The 22010-nt window shown below is 41.0% G+C and overlaps 1 long non-coding RNA gene across 1 annotated transcript; it reads right to left on the bottom strand.

Annotated features, from left to right (window-relative positions):
• Positions 1 to 7476: 7476 nt before the first annotated feature.
• LOC135301846 (uncharacterized) lies at positions 7477 to 9793 on the bottom strand. Its single transcript, XR_010363578.1, has 3 exons — positions 9282 to 9793; positions 9107 to 9208; positions 7477 to 8136 (listed from the first exon to the last, which is right to left on the bottom strand). It is a non-coding gene; the product is annotated as an uncharacterized LOC135301846 (long non-coding RNA).
• Between the last annotated feature and the right edge of the window lie 12217 nt (positions 9794 to 22010).

Here is a 22010-nt window from a genome sequence, read left to right as displayed (position 1 = left end):
TTCATTGCCTTGTGTCTGCAGCATCCTTTTGTTTCCTCATGTCCTGAAGAGGAGGAAAGAAGCACAGAATAAAAGTCTTTGCTAAGATAGAACACCTTTGTTATCCTCATTTATGTCTTACAAAGCCTGACTTTTTCATTTCATGTTATCTGACACTGGGACACCGTGTGACATGAGTTTTTTATTTCTATCTTGCTCTCTTCTGTAGAACCTTTAATTAAAATTTCAATCGTATAGTACAACTAGCACATCCTGTCTCCAAGATGCTTTTCTCTGTTAGGGGCTTCTGAAGGGATGGTGGTAAAATGTACATTTGATAACTGTGAAAATATAAATGCACAGTAGTCTCACTAAATTTGTAACTGCTATTACTAAGCAGTCTTTATATAAAAAATACCCAGCAGGACTAGGGAAATTATTGCTCCTCTGTACTCAACACTTGTGAGGCCACACCTTGAGTGTTGTGCCCAGTTCTGGGTCTCTCATTGCATGAAAGGCATTGAAGGGCTGGACTGAGTCCAGAGAAGGGCAATGAAGCTGGTGAAGCATCTAGAGAGTGAGTCCTGTGAGGAACAGCTGAGAGAGCTGGATTTGTTTATCCTGGAGAAAAGGAGGCCCAGGGGAGACCTTACCTCTCTCTGCAAGCACCTGAAAGGAGACTGTAGCCAGGTGGGATCAGCCTCTTCTTCCAGGCAACCAGAGACAGGACAAGAGGAAATGGAGTCGAGCTGCACTAGGGGAGGTTCAGGCAGGACATCAGGAAGAATTTCTCCACTGAAAGGGTGGTCAAGCATTGGAAAAGGCTGCCCATGTAGATGGTAGAGTCACCATCCTTGGAAGTGTTCAAGAAATGACTGAACGTGGCACTTAGTGCTATGGTCTGGTGGATGTGGTGTGTTTGGTCAACGGTTGGACTCAAGAATCATTATTCTTGAGGTCTTTTTTAGCTTAAATGATTTAAGAACAGCACAAGTGGGAAGACAGTGATTATACTTATTAGAAGCCTGTGCCTTCTCTCATAGTCAAAGCAAATTTTGGTGTTGATTCAAGACAAAATCCACAGTGCCTGGGCTCAGTTCTAGTAGGTGGTTTGCTTTTGTTCTGAGAATCTGAACTTCCTGGGCCCATTATTGTCTCTAAAACTCACTGAAAGGGTGCTCACATACATACTGCAGGGAGGTATTAAGGAGGTGCTACTCTATCTGACCCTCTCCTGTAGGAGCTGGAAATGAGAAATGCTCTCAGGGATCCTAGCAAGTGCTAGGAAATGATGTCTCTCTGAGGCTTGTAGTCTAACATCTCACTCCTTGAGAAAGGAGATTTAAACTCCTCTCACTGCACTCCCAGGTGTAAACTTCAGCTGCTCACCACTCAGTTTGCTGACTATCATGAATCCAGTTTTTATAAGACTGATGGTGTGCTCTGAAGGAACTAATCATAGACACCTGATGTGACATGATGGCTTCCAACAGGAGCCAGATCACCTTAAAGGCATTGCCTAAGCTCTGTGACACTATTTTTGATCTAAAGTCTCCAGATTTTCCCTTCTACCTAGTGGTTATTAGTGGTTATCAGAGGGGAATCAAGGCATTATGGTCTCCAGTTCTAGCATTTCTAGAGATAACTCTGTTTTCCAGCTTGGAACATTAGCAGTCTAGGCTGAAGGCTGTTCTGCAGACTGCCAGAAGTCCTCAGAAGTTTTGTTGGCATCCAGGGACTAACTTCGATATAAGCCTGTCATAACTGTGATATTCTCATGTGATCATATCTTTGAACCTTTATCCAGGATGTGGAGTACCCCTGCAGCACATCCGGGCACTGACAGCCTTTTCCTGGCTATTTATTCTGAGCTAGAAAATGTTTTACACCAGAGGATTCACTCAGAGGAAAGCCTTAAAGGATGAAGGACTCTAGAGTTGTATAACTTTTTGGCAACTATCAGAATATAGGCATTCATCTGTGACTATTAGTCATCAAAACATTCAGCCTGCTGATCTCCAGGAACCAAGGCTCCAGATGTAGCATGCCCAGATGTACATGTTGCCAGAAATCCTACTGGCAGAAAATCCTAAGTGAAAAAATTGGCATGGAAGCTAACTAGTTGGTGCAATGAAAAAAAAAATCTGATCAAAAGGAGCAGGTATATTCTATACAAAGTACAAGTGGATGAGAGATCTCAGATCTGCCTTTCACATTCAAGGAATGACGCAAAGCTGTGCGCAGCAGACACACTTCTATCTGAAAGGAATGGATGGAGATTTCTAAAAGGAAAAAAAGGAATGGGATGACTTTTCCTACCTTTTTTCAGTTCATACCTTGAACTTATCTCCTTATTTCATGATGTGTATGCTCCCATTCAAATGGTACCCATGATTGTCAATTCAGCTGTCTTGACCAAAGCACGTGTCCTTACTCTCTGCTAGACAATGATTAATGATTCAACTAGATTTGGAAGCAGCTAGAATTCTGCAAGTTTCATTGTATTTGTGCTGAAACAGTCCAAAGAAACCCATGAAAGAGAGATACTTAAAGATGAAAAACTGGAACAGTTTTTGTCATATTTTAGCAGGATTTTGGTCTGAACCTGAGTGTGTTCAGAACATCATCTCTATAGGTGTAAAAATTCCTTTTTATGTGCCTAACAAATATCCTTTTAAGGTGACCACTGAAAATACAGATTTACTCCTCTAGGTTGCAGAGTTGTCTTAGCAAATTCCATTATTCAGCAGTGAGAATTTAAAGCCAGCACTGCCCAGCTATTCAGTGTATTGAGGAAAGCCTTTCTGTTGCAGAGTTCTCAAAAAGCTTGGATTTCTTCCTGGCTGGGAGACTAAAAAATTTACAGTAGAAACTGTGCTGGTGGACACTCATCCAAAATTAATTTAAAAAAAACAAAAACACCAAACATCATTGTAAATGAGCTGTTGCATTATGGATTATTGAGAACTGAAACTCAAAGAAACCCTGCTGCTGATGGCAATTGGAACTGGGCTAAAATGTAGAGGGATTCCTCTTAGCAGTAGCAAAATAGGATTCAGTCTGAATCCTCAGCTTGAATTGTAGGGACACTGAACCCTGACTCTCTTGATAAGCAAAATTTCTCATTTAGAACACTAAGCCTTTGTAGACACAAGGAAAAGTAAAACAAGAATTAACAAATATTAATTAATCATTTATTTGTATCAACAGAAATTAAAGGCTCTATCTTTATGTCTTTGCACTAAACATTTTACTTAGTTTCACAGCTATCACAGCCACAGTACTGCCTTCAGCTATTGCCATTTTGTGATCACTACTGTTATTCCAGCTAGCCCTTCTCCCTATTTCACCATCAGAGTTACACCACCCCAACATCTGGGAATTCCTTCATTTACACAGACATGTTGCTGGCTGATAGGAATGCTCAGACTTACCCCCCTTGTTTCATGACACAGAGAATTCACAGGGCCATGCTTCTCTGTTCAGCAGCTTCAGCTCAAGGTATTTCTTTTCAAAGTCACCTCCATATTTGCTCATCAAATCTTGAAGGAGGTCTACAATTTGCAGGAGTCTTAAAGTAGTCCTTGCTCCGTTTCTGTTCTAATCTCTGTTCTAGTCTTCCTCCATTCCAGCATGGGCTTCCAGCAGTTATGTAGGTGATTCTGGAGAGAAAGCTCATGCAAATAGAACCATAGAATCAGTTAGGCTGGAAACTACCTCAAGGATCACTGGGTCCAACCTTTGATCCCACATCACCATATCAACCAAACCATAGCACTAAGTGCCACGTTCAGTCATTTCTTGAACACTTCTAGGGATGGTGAATCTTCCTCCCTGGGCAGCCTGTTCCAATGCTTGACCATCCTTCTAGGGAAGAAATTCCTCCTCATGTCAAACCTGAACCTCCCCTAGTGCAGCTTGACACCCTTTCCTCTTGTCCTGTCTCTTGCTGCCTGGGAGAAGAGGCTGATCCCACCTGGCTACAGCCTCCTTCCAGGCAGTTGTAGGGAGCAGTAAGGTCTCCAATGAGCCTTCCCTTCTCCAGGCCAAACAACCCCAGCTCCTTCAGCCATTCCTGTTCCTCCTATGACTCTCTCTCTAGGCCCTTCACCAGCTCTGTTGTCCCTCTTTTCCAGCACCTCAATATCCTTCCTGTGATGAGAGGCCCAGAGCTGAAGGCACACTCGAGGTGCAGCTTCACCCATGCCAAGTACAGGGGTAATAAAAGCACTCTGTTCTTCTCCCTGTTCAATAATACTTCATAAGCTTCTCATGGGTGGAGCTTGCGTTCTTTTTTGTCTCCATTTACAAACACCAACTGGAAGCAAAAAGCCTTTATTTCTTTAAGGAAACCCAGATAAAATGTGTCTAAAAAAGTGACAGATTACCATTCTATTGCTCTGAGTTCTGAGACTATTTTTCTAAATTCCAATCAGGTAATGGCTATGTGATCAGATAACAATGTATTAGATCCAGTTTATTCAGTATATGGTGCTACTTGCCATGGCTTCACGAGTCACATCCAATGCAAATTTTAAAGTGCTTCTCAAAACTAAGCTGTCCTTCTGGGTGTCATTTTTTAACAGATGAAAATCTGTTAAAAAATAACACTTTTATCTTATATGACTATAGAAACACCAGCTTATCTGTCAACCAAGGATAGGTGGGTAGTTGAGGCCCAGATGAGCAGTCATGATGATTGATTTTCATGGCACACACTATCAAGTTTCATATGTATAAACACCAAATGATTTTCTGAGGCAGAACATAAGTCCCTTAGGACCTTTACAGTCAGTGATTTAATTTTGCATAAAGAATGTAACAGGTGCAAATACTTGGCATAAGGCACGTCTGAATATTTCTAAAGCCAGTTCAATAATCTTGGAAAGGGGCATGAAATGGAATAGTTCTCACAAAAGGAGTTGTCTGTTTCCAGAACAAATATTGGTACACATGACAGAAGTAACACTTTCATTTTTCCCTGCAGCATTGCCTGTCCTACGTCTCTTCAAAGGGCTGGTTCTCATGGTAAAGAAATAAGATGCAGGAATTTTTTTTGCATAGCCAGATGTGAATTTAAACTTTGTGGTACTCTAGTGTGTGGTATTTCTTGTGGAAATTTGCTGTATTGATCTAATTAAAGTTAGAATAATTTATTTTTCATTTCTTCTTCTGGTAACTATTTTATAGTTAAACACAACAAAATGCAGAAAAGCATAAGTGTAATTTTAAATGTTTGACTGAAAAAATTTGCATAAGGTACTCCTAGTTCAATGGTTCTAATCTATGTAGTCACCACAGCTATTGTAAAACATTATTGGGTTTTGTTTCTAGTAGAAATATTGCAGCAAGCCACAAAGTCCCACAGAGGTTATACAGGGTAAGTGTAATTCATCAGGCAACAAAATATCTCCTGACCAAATGGAAATCCAGCCTGACCATAATTCTGTTTTAATCAAGTCTGGTCTCATATAATTTCATGGGAGAATTTATAAATATGACACTATGTAAAAGCTTTGCTGAAAACAGGCCTCATTCATAGAAATCTTTGGTCATGGTGCTGTTACTATTCTGTGCTGAACTCTGGATGGAAGTTGAAGGTGGGAAGTGTGACCTACACAGACATGGGCTCTCCACTGTGGATGCATTGCAGTTTGTGTCTCCAGAATAGCTCAGAAAATGAAAGGAAGTCCAAACTGAGGTCTGAGTCTAAGGTCCAACCCCTGCTACTCCCACACGGATCCATAAAGCACCTGGGGCTGGCTGTGAGGGCCCTGGAGAGCTGGTGGGAAGGGAGGCAGTGCTTGCTGAGAGCTGTGTCTGGGGGTCACAGCAGGGCACAGCTGGACACCCCATAATTTGTGTTTGCTGGGCCTCCACAGCCACACTTGCTGACCAGTCCCAAGCAGGGGCTGAACATCTTTACTGACACCTAAAAATGGCATTGTCACGCTGATTAACCTCCATAGTGAAATGTGGTATAATTTAGGATGTATTTTCTGACTTCCATGACATCAGAACCCTTCTAATGTTGTATATAATTATAAAAATGTCTCTCTGACTTGTTGTTGCTGAAAATACATGGGCTGTTTTGTTTTCAACAAAACAACATGTTCTTTCCCTCATGTTTATCTATTTTTGGGAGGTTCTACCATGAAAACTGTGGTGATTATTACAGCTAAAAGCTCAAGCTTAAGATTACAGTCTCTACCCTGAAGTTTTATAAAGGTATTAAGCTTTTAGTTTTCCTCCCCGGATTACTACAGATTCTCTTTATGTAGTACTCCAAGCAGATGAAATACACTACTTTTTTGTAACTGGTGCTAAGATCTTACTAGCAGTATCCACAGAGTAAACTATCACTGCAGAGGGAGATATGCAGCAGCAGAAAGGGAGTAGGCACTGAAATACACCATGCAGAAGCCTGAGTAATGGGCAAAAAATGGGAGTGTAACCCTATGACCATATTTAGTTTCCACATGTGAATCTTGGCTGGCTGAATCCTACCCCAAATGCCAGTGAGGCCTGAGAAGCTGGAAATCTTTTGCTCTGTGCATACAAGCAGAGTCATGACTCATGCAGAAGAGAAACAGTTTTCTTTTGCAAGAGGAACATTTTTCCTTATTGACCAGGGAGACACCCGAAAATACTTTTGCTTTCTGAGTGATTCTATCAATTCACAGCAGCACTGTGGAGGTAAGAAAAATCAAGAAAAGCATTTACAGCTCCAGGAATTTGCTAATTAGAAGTGGAAATCTATGTTTAAAGACTGCCAACCAAAATCACTATATAAGTCAAACTCATTGAAGACAGTGAATTAAATTAAGTGTAACTTGGACTGTTCAATAAATTTAAAATGTCAGGCAAAGAAATTAATTTAAAGACCAAATAAAAATAATGCAAGATATTTTAAATGTGCAATTTAATCTGAGTAGGGAGGTCGGTATATAATTGCATTTGCACTGGGTATTATTTCTGGTGTGGTGCATTTTCAGCATTAAAAGTGGTGCATTAAGGTTCTGCAGATGATAGAGCTCTCTATCGCAGAAGGATTATGTTTCTCGGAAAGGAAGCACACTTCAGAGAATCCCAGATTATAGGAATTTGTTTCCACCAAAGCTGTTGGAATTTTCCGAGTTACTTCAATGGAAAGTGAAGTAAGCCAATGAAAATCCACCCCGTAGTGAGAGAGAACATCACTAAAAGGTGCTAGCAATCAGAGAGCAAAGCAAACAGGACTGATTTTAGAGCTGGTCCTTTTTCTCTCCTGACTGGCTCCAGTGACCCTGTGGATGACGCTGCCGTACCCGGAGGAGAGGAGCCCCTGTCCGTCCCACCGAGCGCCCCGAGCCCGGCGCGTTCCCCCGGCGGGAACCGCAGGAACCGCCCGGGCAGCAAGGCACAGCCTTTCCCTGACAATACCCCTCGGGTTTTCCTTTAAATCCATGGCAACGCAGTGTTTTATTTTTGTGTCCAAGGAGGAGGAGCGGCCCGGAGCCGAGGCGGCTCTGCCGAGCCGAGGCTGCCACCTCCCGGCTCTCCCGGCCGGAGACCGCCCTTGGAGCTCCGGGAGGAAATCATCTGGCCCTGCTGAAGCCCTTGCTTTATTTATCAAAACATCCCGCTGTACATCATCTACAGGAATGATCTACTCGAGCTCTCTCGAACTTAGGAGGTGGTAAGGAAGCATTTTAAATTATCCATCACTTTACAATATGTCAGGGATAAAAACGCTACAGGAAAAATCCTAATGTGAGAAATCAGTTCTAAATATGAGAAATCAAAAGAAATGGACAATAACATATCAAACTAAGAAGACAGCTTGGTAAAAGCACATTAGTAAAGTTACTTCCATTTATATTTCATCTGATAAAATAAAGTTTGTCAACAAGTTTGTGGGTAGAAATATACCCTCTGTTTTCATTTTAATAGGACTGTTTCAAAAAGTCATCTGTTACTGCAAGTGTACAGGAGAAAGTAATTGGAAAAACCCCAACATAAGAAACATGTGATGCAAGTCCTGAGGAGGGTCATGAAGGTACTCAGAGGGCTGGAGCAGTCCCATGAAGACAGGCCAAGAGACTCACAGGTGTTCCACCCTGAGAAGAGAAGGCTCCATGGAGACCTCAGAGCAGCCTTCCTGTACATGAAGGGGGCCTACAAGAGAGTTGGAGAGGGACTTTTGACAAGGTCATGTAGTGACAGGACAATGGGGAATGCTATAAAACAAAAGAGGGGAGGTTTAAATGAGCTATTAGGAAGAAATTCTTTACTGTGAGGTGAGACACTGGAACAGGTTGCCCAGAGAGGTTGTGGATGGCCCGTCCCTGGCAGTGTTCATTGGGCGAGGCTTTGAGCTACCTTGTCTAATGAAAGTTGGCCCTACACATGGCGGGGCAGAAACTATATTATCTTTAAGGTCTCTTCTGACTCAAGACATTCTGTGATTCTATGGAAAGACTCCCTTGAGGACAGCAAAAATGAATCGTGCAGTGGGAGCCATGGATTGACTGAAATGAGTAGCAGGATTTCCACACCAGGAAAGTGCGGCCAAAAACAAAATACGGAAGGCACAAATTTACACAAGCAGACCTTCCACCTGTTAATCATTCACAGCAGAGAGATTAAGCTAGAGCAAGACTGAAAAAAAATTTTTTTTTTCTGCCTGTCTTTCCTGAAAATCTTTGTTGGAATTGAACTGAGCTAGAAGCTCCAGAGATGCCAGGTAATGCTGTTGTAAAGATAATGCATCAGGTGAACCCTTTAATACTGTGCTGTGCTTCTCAGTCCATAGGGGGCTAACCCTGACTGGATGCCAGGTACCCACCAAAGCCTCTCCACCACTCCCCTCCTCTGCTACAGAGACAAAATACAAAAGGCTCATGAGTCAGGATAAGGACAGGGAGATATCACCCATGGGCAAAACAAACTCACCTTGGGGAAATTAACTGAATTTCTTACCAGTCAAATCAGAGCAGGAATATAAGAAATAAAACTAATTTTTAAAACACATTCCTGCCACCTCTTCCTATTCCTGGGCACAATTTAATTCCTAAATTCTCTGCCTCCTACCCCCAAGCAGCACAGGCAAATGGGGAATGAGAGCTGTGATCAAGTCATCACATACCTGTCACTCCTTCCTTCTCTGCTCAGAGGACTCCTCACACTCTCCCCCTTCTCCAGCATGGCCTTCTCTCTCCACAGGGCCACAGGTCCCGCCAGGAGCCTGCTACAGCACAGAATTCCCATGGGATACTGTGGAGTAGATAAAATCTATTTCCCAGGGGAGATAATAAATTTACCTGTAACTGCTATTTTTTGCAAGCATATGAGCTCCTTTAAGGAAACAGCAGTGCTCTGAGAAGCCCAGTCCTCCACTTCAGAAACACTGGTGCTGCTGGTGGCACTCCCATGTTTGCTCTAGTTTTAGAGGAATAATGGGCAGGGAAGCACCAAGCTTGAGTAGTTGCTGGTTAACATCTGGCTGTTTCCTTCTCCTTCCAATATCACAAAACAGCCCTAGGCCTCAGCTCACCAGCTGGGCTCAATCAAGCAAGCAGATCCTCTGTTTTTAAAGCCACACAAGGCACCAGGAGCAGATTGGTGACTCTGGCATAATATCTATTAATAAATAAAAGCATCAGGCTTTGCATTTGAATAGGCCTTTTTCTTTGGCAGATCTCAAAGTAATTTCTAAAGAAGGACAGGCATTATTATCTCCATTATGGGGCTATGTTATATGACAAGCTCTCGGTTGGGGACTGGGCAAGATCTTGGCTCTCCAACAAGGAACAGCTGCTCCCCCTGGTTAAATGCCACACACCAGCAGTCCTGAAAGCTTCCAGGTTCTGGCCAAGCACACAGAGTGCCTCAGCCAGATGGGCAAGAGCAGCTGCTGGAAGGCTGGTCCTGTTACCCAGTTGATACTTGAGGCAACTAAATCTTCACAGAAGACTTACCCAGAATTCTAGACAAGCAGCACTAGTTTTCAATGTGACTCACCTATTTAGCTTTCTTTCCTCCCCTACAATCAGTTTTGAAATGCTCCTCACTTTTCCTTAGTTTTCAAACTGAGCTGCTGTCCTGAAGACATACAATTTTTAATTTGAAAATGTTCTGTTAGGGAAAGTTTTAAACATGTTTCCATCTTGTGGGTTTGCTACAGGTTTTAGAATGTTTCTATAATGCTTGAAAACATGGTGTCCTTGCAGAAGGACTACCCTGCAGGTAGCCTGCTTCCCTTCATGATTCCTATGTGAACACACATCATAGCTGATATTTTAGCCATTGAGTCATGTTATATGTTAAACCAAGGACTTATCACAAGTCCTTTTTGATTCTTAGTTAAAATGTCAAGTTGGCTTCTCTCCCAGATCCCTTTGCAAAATATAAATAATGTGTATTTCCAGTTAATAGTTCATTAAATTGAGTCTTACACATTAACTTGTTCTTTTAGCTAGTGAGCCAGAGCAATGCAAGCTGTGCTTTGCAGACCACAGCACAGGGTTGTGTGTACCTTTACATGAGCATCCATTAGCAAAGAGAAGAGCTGCTTCCCGGCACAGAGGCACTTCAGAAGTTACACGCGCACCACACAAACAAGCACACACAACAAAAACAGGCTCCTGCTGTTGGATACTGGCATTCGTTGTGTCTGACAGCTGCTCTGAACCAGATGGGAAACAGCCATTCCAGTCCTGCTGAAAGCCACATCCCAACACCAGCATCACTGCAGGCTCCCAGGCTGGCATCTCAACTGAAAGGCAGCGCGACAAGCGAGTAAAGAAGCCAAATCCCCCCTCCCCAGGGCCAGTGTCATCTCTCCAGGAAAAAACTGAGCCATATTTGATGTGCAGAGGGAAGAAGCAGAGAGGAGTAGGCTTTTAGATGCTGTACTTGGAAAGATATGACCACATTTGTTCTGAACACAGAGACTGTCTGGGTCCAGTGTTGACAACCTGGCAGTGACTGAATGCTGTCGAGTTCACTCAGACATGATAAACAGAAGGAAAAAAAAAAGTAACAAGTCATCACCAAAAGCTGTAGTGCCCAACCCATGAGTCAAGCCCTCTTAGTGAGGCATGACAGCATTAAAGATAAGATATAAAAGAGAGATCAGAGGTACTGCTGACACTCAAGAACAGAAGAGAGAGAATTGTTAGGTTATGTTTCTTTACTTCGTTTTACACTCTCAGGTCCAAGTCTAAGAGCAAAAGAAGATGCTGCTTGGTAGGAAGGAAATATAGTGCTGTAGATCTCTGAAGACAGGGACGCCGAGGAATCAAGGGTCACGGGATGTTGGAGGAGGGGAGAAACAAAGAACATAATGAAAAGCTACAGCTATAAGGCATGCCTAACACAAATAAACCATTACTACCCTGGAAAAAAGTAATAATCTGAAGCATTTCTACATTTCTGATAGTAAAACCTGAGAAATCCAATACAATGATACTAAAACAGTTGGATTCAGCTCCACCCAAGTCCAGAGACATTCTTAAAAAAAAAAATTAATAAATTCTCAGCCTTTTAAATTAGGTGTTGGCAGTTATTTTTCCTCAAATTTTATCATTCTGGGACTCTGCACACAGATAAGCTGTAAACTGATCACAAATTAAAAAACCCACTTTAAGGGGAGAGGTTTGGAACATAGAAGCCCACTTCTGTAAATTTTATATATAACAGCAACCTGATACTCATAAAAAACCTTTCTGTTCTATAAATGTGTGCTTCCGTAGATCCATCAAATTACTGGTTGTCTCAAGAGTATCAAAGTCCAAAAAGAGAAAGCTCATATCTTTCCCTTTTGTTCAAATTTGAGTATGTTATTAGACTTCAAAGATCCTTTTGACGTTCCAGTTACCCTGCATAACAGACATCTTGTAGTTCTGTTAAGTTCAAATCTGTCTCTTTTTTATGTTTTAATAGCTACAAAATACAGTAGGTTTCACCTTGAATTTTTCTCTTTTCCCCATTCCTCTTGGAGAAGTCATCCAAAATTGGGTATTAATTGATCATTGCCTGGATTGTACTGGTTTTGCTCAGCATCTTCAAGCTTGTTTGGGGATAGCTACTATAGATTCCATGTCAGTCTCAGCAGTGCTATAGTGCTGATGACCTGTTTCACCAGCAGTTACAGTGTAATACAAACATTAGCTGTTGGTCTTGACCTTCACTAAAATTCAGATGATTTCTACATTTGGAAGATAATCATCATTCACCTGTGGGATGATACTCCAGCTCATAAATTCAATGTGTTTGGTTTTCATTGGCTTTGGGGTTAGTCTAGGATCTATGCTTTTAAATGCCTTTGCTGTTTATAGGTTACATATTCTAGTCCACTCCCTTTAATGCCTTTCATCCAGTGTGGGTCATGTCTAGACTTGAAAAACCTGCTTGCAAGAACAACTGTAGTCGTGAAACATATAAAAACTGACACATTCACTTCAGCTAGTGTTGCTTTTCTGGAGTCCCAGGATTCACCTCATCAGATAAAGATGCGAGTACAGCTCTCCTCCTACATGAGCAATGCAAACACCAGCAAGTTTTGATGGGCTGCTACAAACACCTGTCCCTAGGCAGGGGTCCTCTCACGGCTTTAGGCATCTGTCATAGGATGGGCTGTCTACAGAGAGAGTCTATACATCTACATGGCTTTTTCACTGGCTACAGAAGGAGCCATGATGATGAGCTTGGAGTAGCCTGACTTTGCAATGGCCATTGACAGGGGAGGTGGATCCATCCCCACTGGATCCAGAGATGTCCTTTAGTACAGCGGGAGCATAATACTGCTTCCAATATGAGTAAATAGCTTAGTCAAGTGGACTTCTTTTTTTCCCTTTCAAAATGGTGGAGAATCGTCCTGCAATAATTTCTGAAAATGGAAACAATAAATATTCTCCACTGGGAAGCAGTGCTGACTTCCTCCCCTAGTACATGATTAAATCATCAGGGTGCAGAGAAATATTAACATGCAGACGGAGATGTGCTGCGTGCAGAAGAACAAACCACAGCATTGGCTCATCTTTGTGTAACACAGACAGGAACATGCTGCACACAGAAGAAGAGATGAATAAAGTAAGCTGCTTGCATGCACACAGACCCACACACCATGCATGTACAGGGATGAATGATATCACCCTCAATATGCAAACCAATATACACAAAGTTAACATGTGGCCCAGATGGGAATGAAGAAATAATAAAAATGGCAACTGCATAATCATACACACCAAAGACACACACATAAATAATAAGCTATAATAATTTTAAATGCCAGTAAGTTTAAAAAACTCAACTGTACACAGACACAGAAAATAGCCAGTGAAATTTTCTGTGTCCTGGTGACTGATGTGGTGACACTTTGGGTCCCAGCGGGTGGAATTATAGAGAAGGAATCAACAAATGGCACAGGAAAATGCACTTGTCAAAGGTATCACTTTGACGTGTCTTAGGCAAAATGAAATATGACAGCCATGCACTGACCGAAAACCTTGGGAGGCTTCTTCTGCCTCAGAAGCCATAAGAGCAAAAAGGGTGCTGGAATAGCAGCCCTGGCAGGGCAGAGGCACAGAACAACCTTCCCCAGGCTGCAGCTGGGTCATGGGACTTGTGACAGGTTGGGAAATTATTGCTTACACTGCTGAAACCGTCAGATACAGGGACTAGAGACATCATGCAGGGGAAAAAAATCAGGAAATCATTAGCCATGATATTACACCCACAGCTTCTGGGGCAGGTGCAGATGTTTGTGTCCCCACTGCTGGGGGCAGCTTGGCTCCTGTGGCCCCAGGAGAGGAGGGGCAGGGGGCAATAAAAACAAGGGTGATAAAATCAGAAAACAAAGCTCTGCTCAACAAGCTATGCTGACAATTTACTTTTCTCTGGAAAATATGCACACACTGGGAGGAGCAGGCTGCAGACCTGCTGTGCTCTCAAGGAGGGTGTTCACCCTGGGGGAGTGCTGCTGCAGTGAATGCAATGGGGTCCCTGGCAAGGTTCCCCAAAGCTGTAGGAAAAGACCACTTTGTTCTGAGAAGATGAGTGACCATAAAAAGCTGTGTTTGTGCAAAATTTTTGTACTCAAAGCTGAGGTGTGGGGAAGGTGCTGCGAACCAGTGTCAATTTAACCACTCGAAGTTCAATTAACACTGGCACATGCTGCCCAGAGAGGTCATAGGTGTCCCATCCTGGGAAACTTTCAAGGTCAGGTTGAACCTGGAGATGTTCCCGCTCAGGGTTAGACCAGATGACCTTGGACAGTCCCTTTCAAACCAAAGTATTCTATGATTTATATGGAAAAACAACTCCATCCCACAAAATAACCATGGACAGGATTTCTAGGCCCAGAACAAAGGCTTAAGGAGATTTGTCAGGGAAAAGTGACAGATGTTTGTGGACAAAAAAGCAATGGAGAAGTAATATTTTCCACATCAATAATAAAGGACTTTTACTTGGTGCTTTTACCTGAACGGATCAATGAAAGTTACAAATGTTATGGATAAAGCAATATATTCACTGTTCAAAATGCCAAGAGTTTAGGCAGAGAGCCAGGTTTAATAAAAATGAAATAGAAGCCGTGGTTTGACTAAATCATTCTTTTGGATTTCTAGACAACATTATAAAGTGTTAGTGGCTGTGGTAAAGAGCACTTTGAGGACATGATTCATGGCTGTTTTACTCCAGTTGTACACCGGCTGAACACTCCTGGACTCAATAAGCACCCTGGTGAATCAGATATGAAAGCTGTCAAGAGAAAGGAAATACAGAATGCAATGATCTTTATCACTAATCTGGTTATTATTGTGGAACACTGATCCCAAAGTCACGAGAAGGGTCTTTGTGTCAGACACATTGCTACCAGCCTTGAGCTCTGATTGTGACTTTTGTTTTCCTTGTTGCTCTTCCCTAAGCTCCCAGGTGCTCAAGTCAGATGATTAAATAAAAACTGTTGGCTTTGTGTTGTTATTTTTAAATGGGGCTTTCTGACCCTCACAGGGCTGCTGGAAGAACCTGAATAATAAAGTTCAAAGGTTCAAGACACAAATGAAAAGGAACTATGTTTTCACTGTCACTGTTTTCAAATACTTCTGATTTTAAGCTACTGTAATCCTGGAAGGTCTTGCTACATCATTTTGCAGAGCCTGGAGCACTCATTTGGCATATGTGCGGTCCAGATTTAGTATTTCAGAATTAGATATCACTTGTTAGACTCTGAAACAGTTAAAAGTTAAGGGAGAATGACCTAAATAAAGGTAGCAGAGGTCAGCATAGAAAATAACAAGACAAACCAGTAGCACAGATTTACCTTGAAGTTTTAAAATCTTGCTTTGCAGGATTTATTGTTGAGGCCATTAACTGCAGTGCCCAACTACAAAAACTAATGAGACCATTAAGGAGAAAATTAATGAAAGGCAGAGATTACTTCTTTTGTAACTTACTGCTTGTAAGTAGATTGTTAAATTGTTAGCATTGCTATTTAGTACACATTTAGTGGATTTAGGTAACCACATTGACAGGCTTTTGGAGGTATTAATACAAGCTAGTGGAGAGATCTACTATTTAACACAGCAGAGAACTGAGTCTACTAGAGAGAAATAAGAGCCTGATTCCTTTGATAAGAAATGTGCTAAAGGCCATGATTCCCATGTTGAAAGAAATCATAGGAAACATTTAGCCAAATAAATTCAGATCAGTGAGCTATGAACGACAGTTTTGGGTGTTATGTTGTTTGTTGTTAAGTGTAAAACACATTTGACAAACAGTTGTCATCAGCACTGATTCATGATGCAGTCTGCAGCTTGTGACCAGCCCTTTTGCTCACAATGTCCTCACCTTCCCAGGTATAAGGTGTCCTGCAATATCAGAACTGAAACAATTCAGTGCAAATTGTAATTTTCAGGATGGGCTCATGCTTAGAGGCTTTTCAATGATGTTGTCTGTAAGAGATCTGCTTGAAACACCAGCAGTTCAGGGCCCTGGAGACTCTGCAGGTGCTTTAAGAGCCTGGTGATTCTAAGAAGATTTGCAAAATGAATGCCACCAAGAGAAAAAAAAAAATTCTGTTTTATTCATTTAAATCAGTTACACAGCAGGGATGTGTTCAGTGCAAACATTGTACACTCAGCCCATACATTTCAAGGTGTGTGTGAAGTAACATCAGTATTCTCATTTGAGGTCAGATATCAGTTTTAACGTCTTCTTATATATTTTTTCAGATTAATTTTAAAGCCAGTCCTAAGTCCAAATCTATGTCTGTAAACTTCAGATAAGACTCATTTTGGACTTGCTGGCCACAAAAAGTGGCATAGAAAGTAGTTCTGTGTTGGGTTTCCTCCTTTGTTAATTAGGAGTGGGATTTGGAAACATTCCAGCGAAGCTTCCAAATCATCAGGTGTGTAATGATTCTTTTTAACTAAGCAAAAAATGAGGGCTTCGGGTAATAAGATATAATAATCTCAGAAGACCTTAACACAATACGTGGATGTTGAAGAAGGAAGGAATGGGCATGGACCTGGGGCAAACTTCCTCTAGCCCATCCAGCTGTGCCTGCTGGTTCAGAGCCTGCAGTTCAGGTGGCTGCTCACCAGTGTGCCAGCAGTGTACAACAGCAGTGAGCGACGCTGGAAGCTGCACAGCCCCATATTCCCACACAGCTGAATCCACTGCTGCTATTCTGGTACAACGAGAGTACAATGTGTCAAATAAAACCAAAATCTTGCCTGTATGGATCCAATTTTTTTAAGAAGTGAATTCCAAATTATTGTTTCAATGACAAAGGCATTATTAGTATCCTCTATAGGGTATTGGTAGAATAGCAATGAAATGTCCAGGCTCTGTCAAACACTCAGAAGACATCCTCTCTAGATCTTCTCTCCAGTGAGCTTTTTACTTTTGGTCCTTGAGCTGCAAAGATGAGATGTGACAGGAGCGGCTGTCACTTTTGGTTGACAGTGCTCTGTCAAGTCAGCAGCTTCCAGCTCACCGGGGAGCTCAGGCTCTGTGGGTGCCGTGGGCAAAGTCAGGGCCCTTCACTGTCTCATCCCATCTCTTCATTACAGCAGGGTTCAATTGCTCTGGTGGATGTTTTCCTGCATCTGGATCAAGGTCTGCACACTCTTAAGGGTAATTCCATTTCCTGGTGTCAGTGGGAGCTGTGGACCTCCTGTAGCCAAAGGAAATACATTTCATTGAAATTGTGCTGTGGCTGTGCTACGAAGATCAACAATGTGATCATCGTTTCTGGGACAGGCACATCGTATTTTAAACTCCTGTTTAGCACAATCCAATGTTATTTTGTTGTTGATACAACTGGCAGACCTTCAAAATATGTTGGGCAAAATGGAAAACTTGCAAGAATTGCTTCTTTCCACGAGACTTGCAAAGGAACATTTTTCTTCTGTGTTTCATTAAAAGATAAGCATTCAGAAAGTCATTCATGTAGATGGGAAAAGCCAAAGAGACAAGAGAAGAGAAGAGAAGTTTTGAAAGGAAGGCTCACTCTAAGTTACTTATCACCTGTATCATCATACCTGACTAGGAAGAAGTCTGTTGTTTGATCTTTAATATTTCGCAGTCTGTAAGTCTGTAGACGTCCCTTATGTTCAGTTACTTTCTTCTGGTCATTGTAGTAGAAATTCACAGCCTTCAACCACCCAAAAAAAAAAAAAAAGGGCCAGATCTGGCCCACATTTTTAAAGTCCGTAGAATTCAGTATGTTAATAGAAAAGCACAACCCGAATAATTTATGAAAATTCATGCAAAATCCATGTTACTTATTACCTTCAGAACCCTCAAAAGCTCTTTCAGGTTAACAGGTAACACATTCACAAATCAAGCTGGATAAACTAGAGATTTTCAGCAGTGCTTCACATGCAGATTCCTGGCAAATAAAATTTTAATTCTGGACTTTATTTGCTTGCTTCCAGTGCACATCAAGCACCTACAATTAAAACTTATATTTTCTCTTCTTTTGTTCAAGTATTTATACCCTGTGGCTACATGGTAGCCCAGTAAATCCTGTTTACCTTTGTAAACAGATTTTTTTCCAAGCAATTAATGAAGGAAACGTTACTGGGTAATCACAATGTTCTTTCTGCCACACAAAATCCTCTGCTACTTTCCCTATCATCTTCTTCCTATTGCATAAACTGATTGTGTGAAGCTGAGAAAAATCCATGGTGAAGTGTTTTATTTACCTGTAAAGAGGAGCCTTACAGCCTCTAAATGGGGTGCTTGCATTTCCAGGCTGTCTTTTCTAGGCACCCTGCCAGGGCCAGAAGGGCTCAACTGGAGGACAATGCTGAACTGTCCTTCTGCACTGCTGTGTGCATCACCTGCACCCAAAAAAGCCCCCTAGAAAAAGGTATTTTTAAGAAGAGTGGTTCAAAATCACAATAGCCTCAAAAATCAACAGCAGGATTCAGTATTTCAATTGCTATTGCATTTCTCCAGTTGGAAGGAGAGTTTCAGATAAATCAAAATATTCAGCAGCAACTTATTAATTTCACTGGAACTGTGAATTAAAAATCTTGTTGCAAATTAATTTCTACAATGTTGAAAAAATTCACTGTTATCATTTCAGCTTTTCTGTCTCATGTAACACACATTCTCAAATGTTTCACTAGGAGCAGTCAACTAAGAATATATTAATTCCTACAGAGCAGGACTTCCCTTCTCTAGCCTGCTTTAGAGCTGGCTTTAATTATGTGCAGAATAGAAAGGAAATCTTTGCACAGATCCCTGTGTCCATAAGGCACTTTGGGGGATCTTGTGTAAGCAGCACTAACATCTATTAGGCAATCCTAGGACTGCAAACAAACAAACAAACACTGGAAAACAGTATATAATATTTTTTGTGTATTTATGAAGTTCTGGTTGCCATAATTCCACCAACTTTGACCAGAGCAGCCTTAAAACTTACCTGAGCATATTCAGCCTGCACCTTATGCCCAGGCTGAGCATTCCTCCACAAGGCACTAAGCACTGTATTCAGAGATCATTTTCAAGAAAAGTTTAGAATATCCTACAAAAAATATTTGAATCTGTCTGGAAGAGACCTCACCTTTGAATATGCAGATATGTCTTTGGAAAACTTTAGTAATGTAGCAAATCTTTAAAATCTCCACAATTCTGAAGTGGACAAACTGTAGGTGGTGTGTGTGGTCATCAAGTCATCGTGGGGAGCTACTGGCAGCCCTGTGCATGGAGATGGATAAAAATCAGAGGCAAGGCTGTGTTATAAAGAATTTAATTACAGAATCTCTATCAGTCAGAATTTTAATTGGCTTGTCAATTCAAAAAATAAAGCTATTGCTATAGAATTAATGCAGTTTTAATTAGAAATAATGCTTAAATTAAAAATTATGATACATTTCTTATTGTAAAGATGCCGTGATGGTTATACTCTGTCAACGTATTTGGTTTTTTAAGTGAATAAATAATATTATAATAGTACTTGTTTTTCATCTTTCATTACTAGATCTCATTAGTGTGAACCTCTATGAATAGGATGATGTTAGATAAGTATTTGAAAGTGTTTATGAAACATTAATGAGTTCTGTCCACAACCCTTGGGGGGGGAAATGTGCTCTTATAACAATTTAACAGTTGGATAAACTAAGGCAGGTGGTTTATGCAAATTATTAGAGGTCAACACAGAAAAATAGCACCTCTCACATCCTGAATGCTCTTATCCTCCATTAACAGTTTCTGCACTTTTTCTGTTTCTATTTATTTTATTTAATTACAATTTAAAAGACTCTTCTGAAAGGCTGCTGCCATAGCTGCAGGCAAGGTAGTATCTGGAAAAATACACAGTACCCTGATTAAATATAAATACATTCAAACAGACAAAATATGAGGCAGGCATCACAATGCTCTAAGTCCATATTCAGAGCAACCGTAGATTGTACATAGGTTTTGAAAGGTGAATTAGCTGGTGATAAAAAGACAATTCAGTGCCACTTCCACCTCCTTATTTCTTCCCATATTCCATCTTCTGTTGTTTGCATAAGAAAAAAAATCAACATATTAATGGAAAAGAATAGTCTGTCACCTGAGCTTAAATGGGAGTGGGTTTGTGGAAATCTACTGCCCAATCTGTTGCATATGGAATCTGACAGTACATCAGAGCCATAGGGCAGTTGTACCATTTTGCTATTGTACAATACAGATAGGAAAGGCTTTTCAGATTTTTTTTTTTTTTAATAAATAGGAAGAGGCAGAGTGTGTGGGTGCCTATGTATGTCCCTAACTGGAAGAAGCCCTCTCTGAGGAGGGACTCAGTAGAGTACTGTCACTCATGGCATGGGCATGGAGGGGCTGCAGGAAGGGGAATTGCATGGGATCCACTGCCCCTCCTCATTTTTTCTGAGAGCAACCCTGTGCCTTGTTTAATGGTTTGTAAAATCACCCTGGCAGAAATTTAAAATCTCTTCTGACCTGTAAATGAAGTTCTACTTTGAAGCCACTATTTAAGCTGACCTAACAAGCCATGTTGCTATCAGCTGGTTTGGAAACGTGCTGAAGAGTCATTTGACAAGCAGGAGTGATGACATTTCTGAAAGATTGTCACAACATTAGTTATTTAATACTGCAAAGACACTTGACTGTGTGGGGGAAAGTTTCTGTCACAGATCCAGCATACTAAGCACTGAGTATTGGCTAGATTACTAACAGTTGAAAGCAAGAATTAATGTATGCCTTGAGCACTGAAGTAGTAGTCTAGAAAGAAAATCTTGCTGATATTTTGTTGAATATTCAGCTGTAGATGCTAAGCCTGGAAGATAACCAACAAGTGATTAAAAAGATAAATACTGTTCAATTATAGTCACAGTAGTTATGTTTTCTGGTTATTTTTAAATTTATTTTAGGAGTAAAGATATATGTTGTGATTTTGAAACACAGTTCAATTAAACCTAAATTGATTAATTTTAATGTTAATGAAGCTTTAGGTAGTTGTTTGGAAAAGATTAAATAAACATGTAAAATACCTGGAGACTTGCAATCACTGCAGTCCTCTTTTCTGGGAAGCAAAAACCAACATTCATATCTATGTTGGGCAGAACAAGCTAATAAACAAAAACCATCTGAAAGGTTCATTTGCTCTCCAAATTGTGACTGCACAGCAACTAAGGCTTTTCATGCAGAAGGTGCTGTGGTCCTTTAGTAGATGGATACCTGCTTATTTTCTAGTCACAGCATGCATTTACTGCTTTTTACTCCATGTGGTTCTGCAGAACCATTATAGGCTCTTACAGGGACACCCAACTGCCACAGCGCTGTCAGACAGGGGACACAGGCAGAATCCACCCAGGAAGAAGCAAACTTCACTTGCCCATGCAGATGAAACATCTCTAGGCCCTTAAAAAATAGCATCTCTGAATCTGAGACTTGGACACATCCCAGAGAGTTAGCCAACATGGGAGCTAATGCTGCAGTTCAGGTGCTGACATTTTGGAGTAAAACTGCCGGTTTGGTTACTTCCTCTCAGGCAATTCAGATTCTTTGAATGAAAGGTAGATCTTACATGATATAGTCATGTTTAACAAAGGAAGCAAACTGACTGCATGATAGGTAAACATGTTTTCCTATCAGATTATCAATCAAAATTAATATTTTAGAAGAGCACCCTCCAGAAATATCCTGAAGACATTTTTTTTCCCTAGGCACAATATAATTACAGAATACCATTATGAGAAAGACTGTTGTTGTATTAAAATTATCTTGGTAGCTGTAGATTTGCTACAGTAGCTTTATTAAAGCATTCAGAAAATACACCAAGTAATCTTGAAAGCTCCTGGGCATATTTGGCTGTGACTTTCATCCCATGGACATCAAAGGAGTCAGTCAACAAATCATGCCTGCTCCATCAGTCTCACAGGAGCAGGAGTGGGAGACAAAAGACATAAGGTGTCTTGGAAGACACAATAGTTTGTTTTCAGGATAATAATCAACTAATGTGCCTAAATAACACCAATTTTTGTGAATCCACTGTTCTTCAGTGCTTGCTACTTTTGAAAGAACACAAAAAG

The sequence above is a fragment of the Passer domesticus genome, chromosome 5 (genome assembly GCF_036417665.1).
Source record: "Passer domesticus isolate bPasDom1 chromosome 5, bPasDom1.hap1, whole genome shotgun sequence".
Lineage (NCBI taxonomy): Eukaryota > Metazoa > Chordata > Aves > Passeriformes > Passeridae > Passer > Passer domesticus.
The sequence above is the reverse complement of the archived record's forward strand: the minus strand, read 5'-3'. Positions and strand labels throughout refer to the sequence as shown.